Source organism: Callorhinus ursinus, unplaced genomic scaffold (genome assembly GCF_003265705.2).
Source record: "Callorhinus ursinus isolate GAN/ISIS: 27379988/994484 unplaced genomic scaffold, GSC_fseal_2.0 scaffold68, whole genome shotgun sequence".
Classification (NCBI taxonomy): Eukaryota; Metazoa; Chordata; class Mammalia; order Carnivora; family Otariidae; genus Callorhinus; species Callorhinus ursinus.
In genome coordinates, this window is record NW_027397130.1 from 6,144,305 (window position 1) to 6,152,222 (window position 7,918).

A 7,918-nucleotide genomic window follows, 5' to 3' on the forward strand; every position below is an offset into this window, starting at 1 on the left:
GCGTCCCTGCTGAGCAGTAAGCCCTATGCGGGGGCTCCATCCCAGGACCCTGGGATCATCACCTGAGTCAAAGGCAAAGGCTTAATGACCTGAGCCGGAGGCAGAGCCTTAACCAACTGAGCCACCCAGGCACCCCTAAGGCGCACTTTTTTTTTTTTTTAATGATTTTATTTATTTGACAGAGACACAGTGAGAGGGAACACAAGCAGGGAGAGTGGGAGAGGGAGAAAAGCAGGCTTCCCGAGGAGCAAGGAGCCCGATGTGGGGCTCGATCCCAGGACCCTGGGATCACGACCTGAGAAGGCAGACGCTTAACGACTGAGCCACCCAGGTGCCTAAGACGCACTCTTAAAGAACATTTTGAAAATAAGTGAATTGTTGAAAATACCGAAAGTAATCTTTGCATTTTAATTTTTTTGCCTTTGGAGGGGAGGTTCAAATGATGGGAGTTATACTGCCATTTTGAGTAATTGGAACAATTTAGCTAAACTCTTTCTGGCTGCTCTCACATTAATACCCCACATATTTATATCCTGAAAGCGGCAAATAGTATCTAAGTGAACATTGTTTTGTACAAGGAAATGAGAGAATTTTTACTCCAAAGCACCCCTCCTATTCATGCACACTGCTTGAGGCCAAAACAAAAGGTATTAGCAGCTTTTCAGAAATAGGAGTGTCAAGTCGTTTGGTTCATTTTTTTGCTTGTTCATGTTTTTGTGGAAATTATTTTAACCTGATGATCAGTTTATTTTTTTATTTTGTATTTATTTAAATTCGATTAGCCAACATACAGTACATCATTAGTTTTTGATGTAGTGTTCAGTGATTCATTAGTTGTGCTATAACACCCAGTTTATATTCTCCCGAAAGGGGATGATGTGGAATGGAAGATATCTTGGTGAGGAGTAGCACAGTTTGAGGAGAAATGGGAGACTTTGGTCATAGTGTGTAGTTCTGTAGGAGACTGTGCCAGCAGGAGGTCAATAGAAGGTGGAATCCCTGGATATGAGGGAAGCCTGCTGGAGAGTCTTCCCAACGTCCTTGTGGGGGTTACGGTGTATCGGAGAGGGCCAGCTGTGCTGCTGAGGGTTATTTTTGAGTTAAGATACTGCTGCTTTTAAATATGACTAACAGTGATTCTGGATTGTGGTTTTGCATTAGAATCCCCTGTTGAGCTTTTAAAAACATACCAATGCCTGAGTCCTACCCCTAGAAATGTATTTTCTTTTTTTTTTTTTAAAGATTTTATTTATTTATTAGAAACAGCATGAGACGGGAGAGGGTCAGAGGGAGAAGCAGGCTCCCCGCTGAGCCGGGAGCCCCATGGACTCGATCCCAGGACTCCGGGATCATGACCTGAGCCGAAGGCAGTCGCTTAACCAACTGAGCCACCCAGGTGCCCTAGAAATGTATTTATTTTCAAAGCAATGGAATGAGAAGCAATTCTGGGATGCATCATCACAACTCTTAAGAGTTAATAAGCACCTTATGGATGGTGAAGATTACATGAAATAAATGTTTCAGCCACCTAGCACAATGCCTCCCACGTACTGAACTCTTTAAATAAAAGTTATTATTTTCAGCATGCAGTAAAGGCTCTGCCATAGGATGCTGAGGCTTCAACAGAATTCCATAATCTGTGACGATGCCTTGTACTTAACATATATGAAAAAGGCCAAGAATTTTCTATTCGTTTCTAAAACAATTCAATCTTTGTCTCGTTAGTAGGCTTTTTAATAAATGCTTAATGCTAAATTGTGCCCTAATGAGTCTTTAAGGAAAAACAGTCCTCAGGATTTTAATGATTCTCCAATATTCTAAAAACTAGAAGACCCATCCACAACATACTTCAACATTCTGATTATGTAGGTGGTGATTTGAGGGGTGATCCTCCATGTAGTAGGACACACATGTGCTTTACAGTGAGACTTTAGTCTGTAAAGTGGTTAGCTAAAGAAAGTTCCTCAGAGTGGAACATAATTAGAATAGAGCATATAAACAGGTTAGGAATTTAATCTATTTGGAATGTGAAGTGTTATTTCCCTGTAAGCAGTGACTTGTGACTATGTATGAGATCATTTTAGGATTTCCAATACCTCTGGGGCCTTTATGAAACCATTTAAAGTCTCAGAATTGTCATGTAGTGTTTGCTTTCTTGCAGTTCGTATTTTTAAGGCATATTATGTGGCTAACTTTGCCACAAGTTACAGAACTTGGAATATTAAGGGAAGAATTTTCTCACATTTTTCAGTTCATGCTGTTTAAAATTATTTGATGTTTGTAATTTTAGCAATTATTTTTGCAAAGGAGGCCAAATTCATCTCTAGGAGAGCAGGACAGGTGGGTTAGGGGAGTTTTTTGCTTGTTTATTAAATATAGAAATAGCATGGGATTGGGGAAAGCAAACAAACTTAATCCACATCATTTTATTCAGCTCAGTCTGAGAGAAGGGGAAAAGAATGGAGAGATAGGAATCATGCTCTCCCTCCACAATCCAGTGATTAAAAAGGGTGTGAGAGTGGCATGTCAGACCTAGTAGGGAGTATGTGCCATTTTGTTTACCTTCGACGAAGGCAAAACATGGCCACCATTTTCCTTATCTCAGGTGGTTTGTTTGTTATATGGCAAATGAGTTTCAAGAGAAAATAAATGCCTTCAGTTGTCTCTCTGTGCCATTGATTTGCCTTTCTTTGTGTGAGGATACAGCTAAGAAAAGAATGGACAGATGCATACTAAATTTGGCTTAGGAGTGATGGATACAGAATGTATGTGTAAATATGTATGGTTAAGTCACACAGAAGTGACATGGGGCACCCTGCAATCCTGGGGTTGAAAACTTGTTAGAAATACTTGTCAGTGAGTCATTTATTAATTCGGTTACTTAGTGAAGTTCAAAAGCACAAGAGCAGCATTTTAACAGTAGAAGGAATAGAAAATATTAAAATGTATTGGGGCGCCTCGCTGGCTCAATCTGTGGATCACAGGGTCATGAGTTCAAGCCTCACGTTGGGCATAGAGATTATGTAAGAAAACAAAAAAGAAAGAAAATGCATTAAACTATGGTTGAACATAAACAATTACTGTTCTTGTAGGTTAGAATTAGTCAAATGACTGCAATTTCATATGGGTTCAGCCTAGTATGTGTGTTCTGGATCAGAGTGAGAGACATTAAGAAATTGGTTCAAACCCGATTGCATAATCCAGGTAGAGTAAATCCCAATAATAAGGCCCTGGAGATTGCCCATTACCTCTGGCATTCTGGAATAAATTGGGGCCCTTGAAATTATGGGAGATGCAGAAAAAAGTTGGTAATATTCAAGGCAAAAAACAGATGCTTGAGAGCTAAGAGACGCTATGTCAGTGCATATTTTTGTGTTTCATTTAAATTTAGTTATTACCTTAGTAGGCTTCAAGAGATGAACAACTTCCAGATTATTCTCAGTAAGTTGTACATTGAATTCTTGAATAAAACTCTCCATATACCCAGCAACAAATTTAAAAACCAACAGAATTTCTGTTCATGTTAAAGGAAAATTAATTAAGGCTTTAAACATTTTTTGACCTCTTTTAAATAGTAATTTCTTGCCACCTGCTTCAGAACAATACATTGTGTTCTGAGGAAATTCTGACAATACTGGGTTTACAAAAACCTGTTGGGAATGCTGATTACTAGGCTTTCTGAATTGAATTACAAATGGAAGACTAGTACTTAGAATATAGTAGGGGGGCACTTACTGCTTAAAGACATGAGAAGTTATGCAGAGTATGGAGAACTGCTCATGCTCCCCTTCACTGTATTTAAAAAGCAGGTGAAAAATGGAACATACATATAGGGCAGTGGTTTTGAAATTGCCTGGAACCATGGGGTTGTGCAAGAGGACAGTAGAGAGATGGCCAGCCAGGGACAGAGAAGTGGAAAGGGCCAGGATTCCGGACCCTCTGCTCGATTTCACTCACAGCTGCTCTGTTCATCTAGTTTATATATTTGGATCCTGCTTCCTAAACGTTTGAAAAACATTGCTATAGTCATGAAATAGCTGTTGGACCATTCCTTGTCATAAGATTTCATCTGTCTAATATTTCATTAGGTTTTTAGGTCAACCTAAGGGTTCAGAACAAATTTTGTATTGATTTAGAGTCCTCAATATGTATTTTACAAATCAATGATGGACCTTCATGATTTTGAGAGCAGCCATCCTTTTGAATCTTTTGATCCTGATCTGATCTGTGTTTATCTTTTGAACAGATTGTAATTTTATTTTAATGTCCCATTTTCAGTTGAGTTGGTCATCTGGAGCAAAGGTCATTATCATATCTGTTTTACCCCAAATCTCCAACTTGTAGCAAAAAGTGGAGTACAGTGATTTTAGTCAAAACTGTTGTAGGACATGAACAAGTAAACAAGAAGGCTTGTTATTCTGGAAATTTCTGGCAATTTTACTTTAAGGCAGGATTCTTTTTTATTTTATTTTTTATTTTTTTTTATTTTTTTATTTTTTTTATTTTTTATTTTTTTAAAGATTTTATTTATTTATTTGACAGAGAGAGACAGTGAGAGCAGGAACACAAGCGGGGGGAGTAGGAGAGGGAGAAGCAGGCTTCCCGCTGAGCAGGGAGCCCGATGTGGGACTTGATCCCAGGACCCTGGGATCACGACCTGAGCCGAAGGCAGACGCCTAACGACTGAGCCACCCAGGTGCCCCTTATTTTATTTTTTAAAAGATTTTATTTATTTGAGAGAGAGAGAGCGCGCGCATGAGCACGAGTTGGGGGAGGGGCAGAGGAGACTTCCCACTGAGCAGGGAGCCCGATGTAGGACTTCCATCCCAGGACCCTGGGATCATGACCTGAGCCACAAAGGCAGACACCCAAGTGACTGAGCCACCCAGGCACCCCTATTTTATTTTTAAGTAAGCTCTATGTGGAGCTTGAACTCATGACCCTGAGATCCAGAATCACAAGCCATACCTACTGAGTCAGCCAGACAGCCCTGGCAATTTTACATTAAAATACAACGCTCCGCGGGGGTGCCTGGGTGGCTCAGTTGGTTAAGCGACTGCCTTTGGCTCGGGTCATGATCCTGGGGTCCCGGGATCAAGTCCCACATCGGGCTCCCTGCTCAGCGGGGAGTCTACTTCTCCCTTTGGCCCTCTTTCCTCTCGTGCTCTCTATCTCTCATTCTCTCTCTCTCAAATAAATAAATAAAATCTTAAAAAAAAATACAATGCTCCGAAACAGGCCTGCCTAAAATGGCCTTAATCAGGTATCTGTTTTACATAATTTATTCTTTACAAATCATTAGATTAAAAGGGTTGTTCCCTGGGACTGATCCTTTACCTTTGAAGCAAAGGTTCTCAGCCCAAGCCACATGTGACCTGTTTAGCTTCTTAAAGATACCCAATGGTTAGACTCTACCCGCCCTGCCCCCTCAACAGAAATTCCAATTCAGTGTATCTCAGATAGGGCTGGCATTCATTTGTATTCCTTATAAGCTCATAGGTTATTCTGATGTGCAGCCAGGATGGGGCAGCTCTAATAGAAAGCTTTAGTTTACCAAGTACAACTTTTTTTTTCTTAAGATTTTATTTTTTTAAGTAATCACGCCCAATATGGGGCTGGAACTCAACCCTGAGATCAAGGGTCACATGCTGTACTGACTGAGCCAGCCAGGTGCCCCTACCAAGTACAACATTCTTAAAATTATCTCATTTCAACCAACTTAAAAAATAGGTGTTGTTAACCCCATTTACAGATAAGGAAACTGGGCTCAAGAGCATAAGTGAAAAAAACAAAAAAAAGCATAAATGACCCAGATGTGTTTTTTATGGGAGCAGAACCAGAACCCAGGCTTTTCGATTTCCAGTTCAGTGCTGTATTGCCACACCAACCCGTCTTATAATACAGGGGAGGGAGGAAATCGGGCAAGTCAAGTATGGACTCAAAAGTTTAGGCCAAAAGGGACCTGTCTTGGGGTGCCTGGTTGGCTCAGTCCATAGAGCAACGGACTCTTGATCTCAGGGTTGTAAGTTCAAGCCCCATGTTGGGTGTGGAGCCTACTTAGGGACCCATTGGAAGATTTGTCCAAACCCCTCATTTAACACATAAAAGACAATTTCAGATTATTAAAACTTTTTTTAAAATTTATTTGACAGAGACAGTGAGCGCATAAGCAGGGGGAGTGACAGGCAGAGGGAGAGGGAGAAGCAGGCTTCCCGCCCAGGTGCCCCCAGATTAAAACGTTTGTGATAGGGGCGCCTGGGCAGTTCAGTCGGTTAAGCGTCTGCCTTCAGCTCAGGTCATGATCCCAGGCTCCTGGGATCGAGCCCCGCGTCGGGCTCCCTGCTCTGCGGTGGGCCTGCTTCTCCCTCTCCCACTCCCCCTGCTTGTGTTCCCTCTCTCGCTGTGTCTCTCTCTGTCAAATAAAATCCTTAAAAAAAAAAAGTTTGTGATTACTTTCTAAGTATGTCTAGTAATAAGCATCACTGTCACTTTGACCTCTTACATGTAGAACCAAGCACTTTCCAACCATTATCTCATTCAGTCCTCAGAACTCTGTGCAATTGAAATACTATCTTGTCCTTATTTTACAAATGGGAAACTAGCGCTCAGAAAAAAGTCCAGACTCAAACCCTGATTTCTCCTATAGGAGCCTGAGATAGCAACCACCGTACTCTGCTTTACCTCCTAGTCGATAATTATATGACTTTCAAGGAGGGCATGTCTGCTCACCGGCTATCTTGGTCTGAAGGGTTTTTGTTTTATAAGTTTTGGGAAAAAATAAATCATTAAAAATAAAAGTTTTGGAAATTTAGGCCCAGCCTGTAAGAATGGGAAGACTTTAATCCAAACAAGTGGTCAGCACATAAAGAGATGATCCATGCCTTCTAGAAGAGAACTTCTCTCTGGCTTTTCATGAAAACCCAGGAGAGTGGTTAACCAAGGATACAAGCTTCCAACTGCCAGGAAAGAGGAGGCTACACAAGGAGGAATGTTGATTAATTCTTATGGAAATGTTGAAAAAGGTCTGCCTTGAGGAAACATGCACGACATGGGAAGACCTCCATCCTTGTTTGCTCAAGACTTTCCCGTTAGGATCTTGTAAACAGCCATTCTTGAGCCCTCCAAGTGTTGTCTGCATTTGTTGCAGGGATAGATTTACCCAGACAGGTGGAAGAGTCATGACTTAAGGGTTATAAACAGCTGCAGAGGCCAGGGCTGCTCCATAGTCTTGGTAGCACGGGATGTGACTGTTCCCCACCACCGAGCATTAACCAGCCTTAGAACAGGCCCTCAAATCGGAACGACTGTAATTTTGGTCTAGTACATGCACCACCCATGACAGCTAAATAATATTAAAATGTGAAGAATTTCGGCTCGTTTTAAAAGGGATCATCTTGGCTTGCTTTCTGTTGCTGACTCATAGTGCTGCTGTTTTGAGACGGTCATATTTCCAAATGGGACACACAGTAGGTATTCAGTGAATGTCAATTTGTGGCAGTAATTTTCATCCCTTGAGGAGCATGCCTTACTCTATCTCTCCATGAGTAAGGCAAGTAAGTGAATGGTAAAGACAAATCTGTCCTCGGCTTGTGGGTTCCAATTCGCCCAGAGCGAGCTTTTCCCTCGGTCAGGTAACTTTCTCAAGTGACAACGAGCACAACTTGTGCCCAGTGCGGGGCCGGTTTGTCCTTTGTCCAATCATCACCGAGATTTGGGGGTGGGGGAGGGGGAACTTCCAAAGACCTACCGTGACCAGGAAGGGGGCGGGTTTAGGCTGAGCTGGGGCCACCGCAGCCCATCACGGTGCCCGCACGATGCTTGGCACTCCAGGGAGCCAATAGGAACAAAAAAGCTATTTGAATTGACCAATACCGGCAGGGTGGGGGCGGGTGTTTTTCGAGCCTTATAAAGGCTGCGG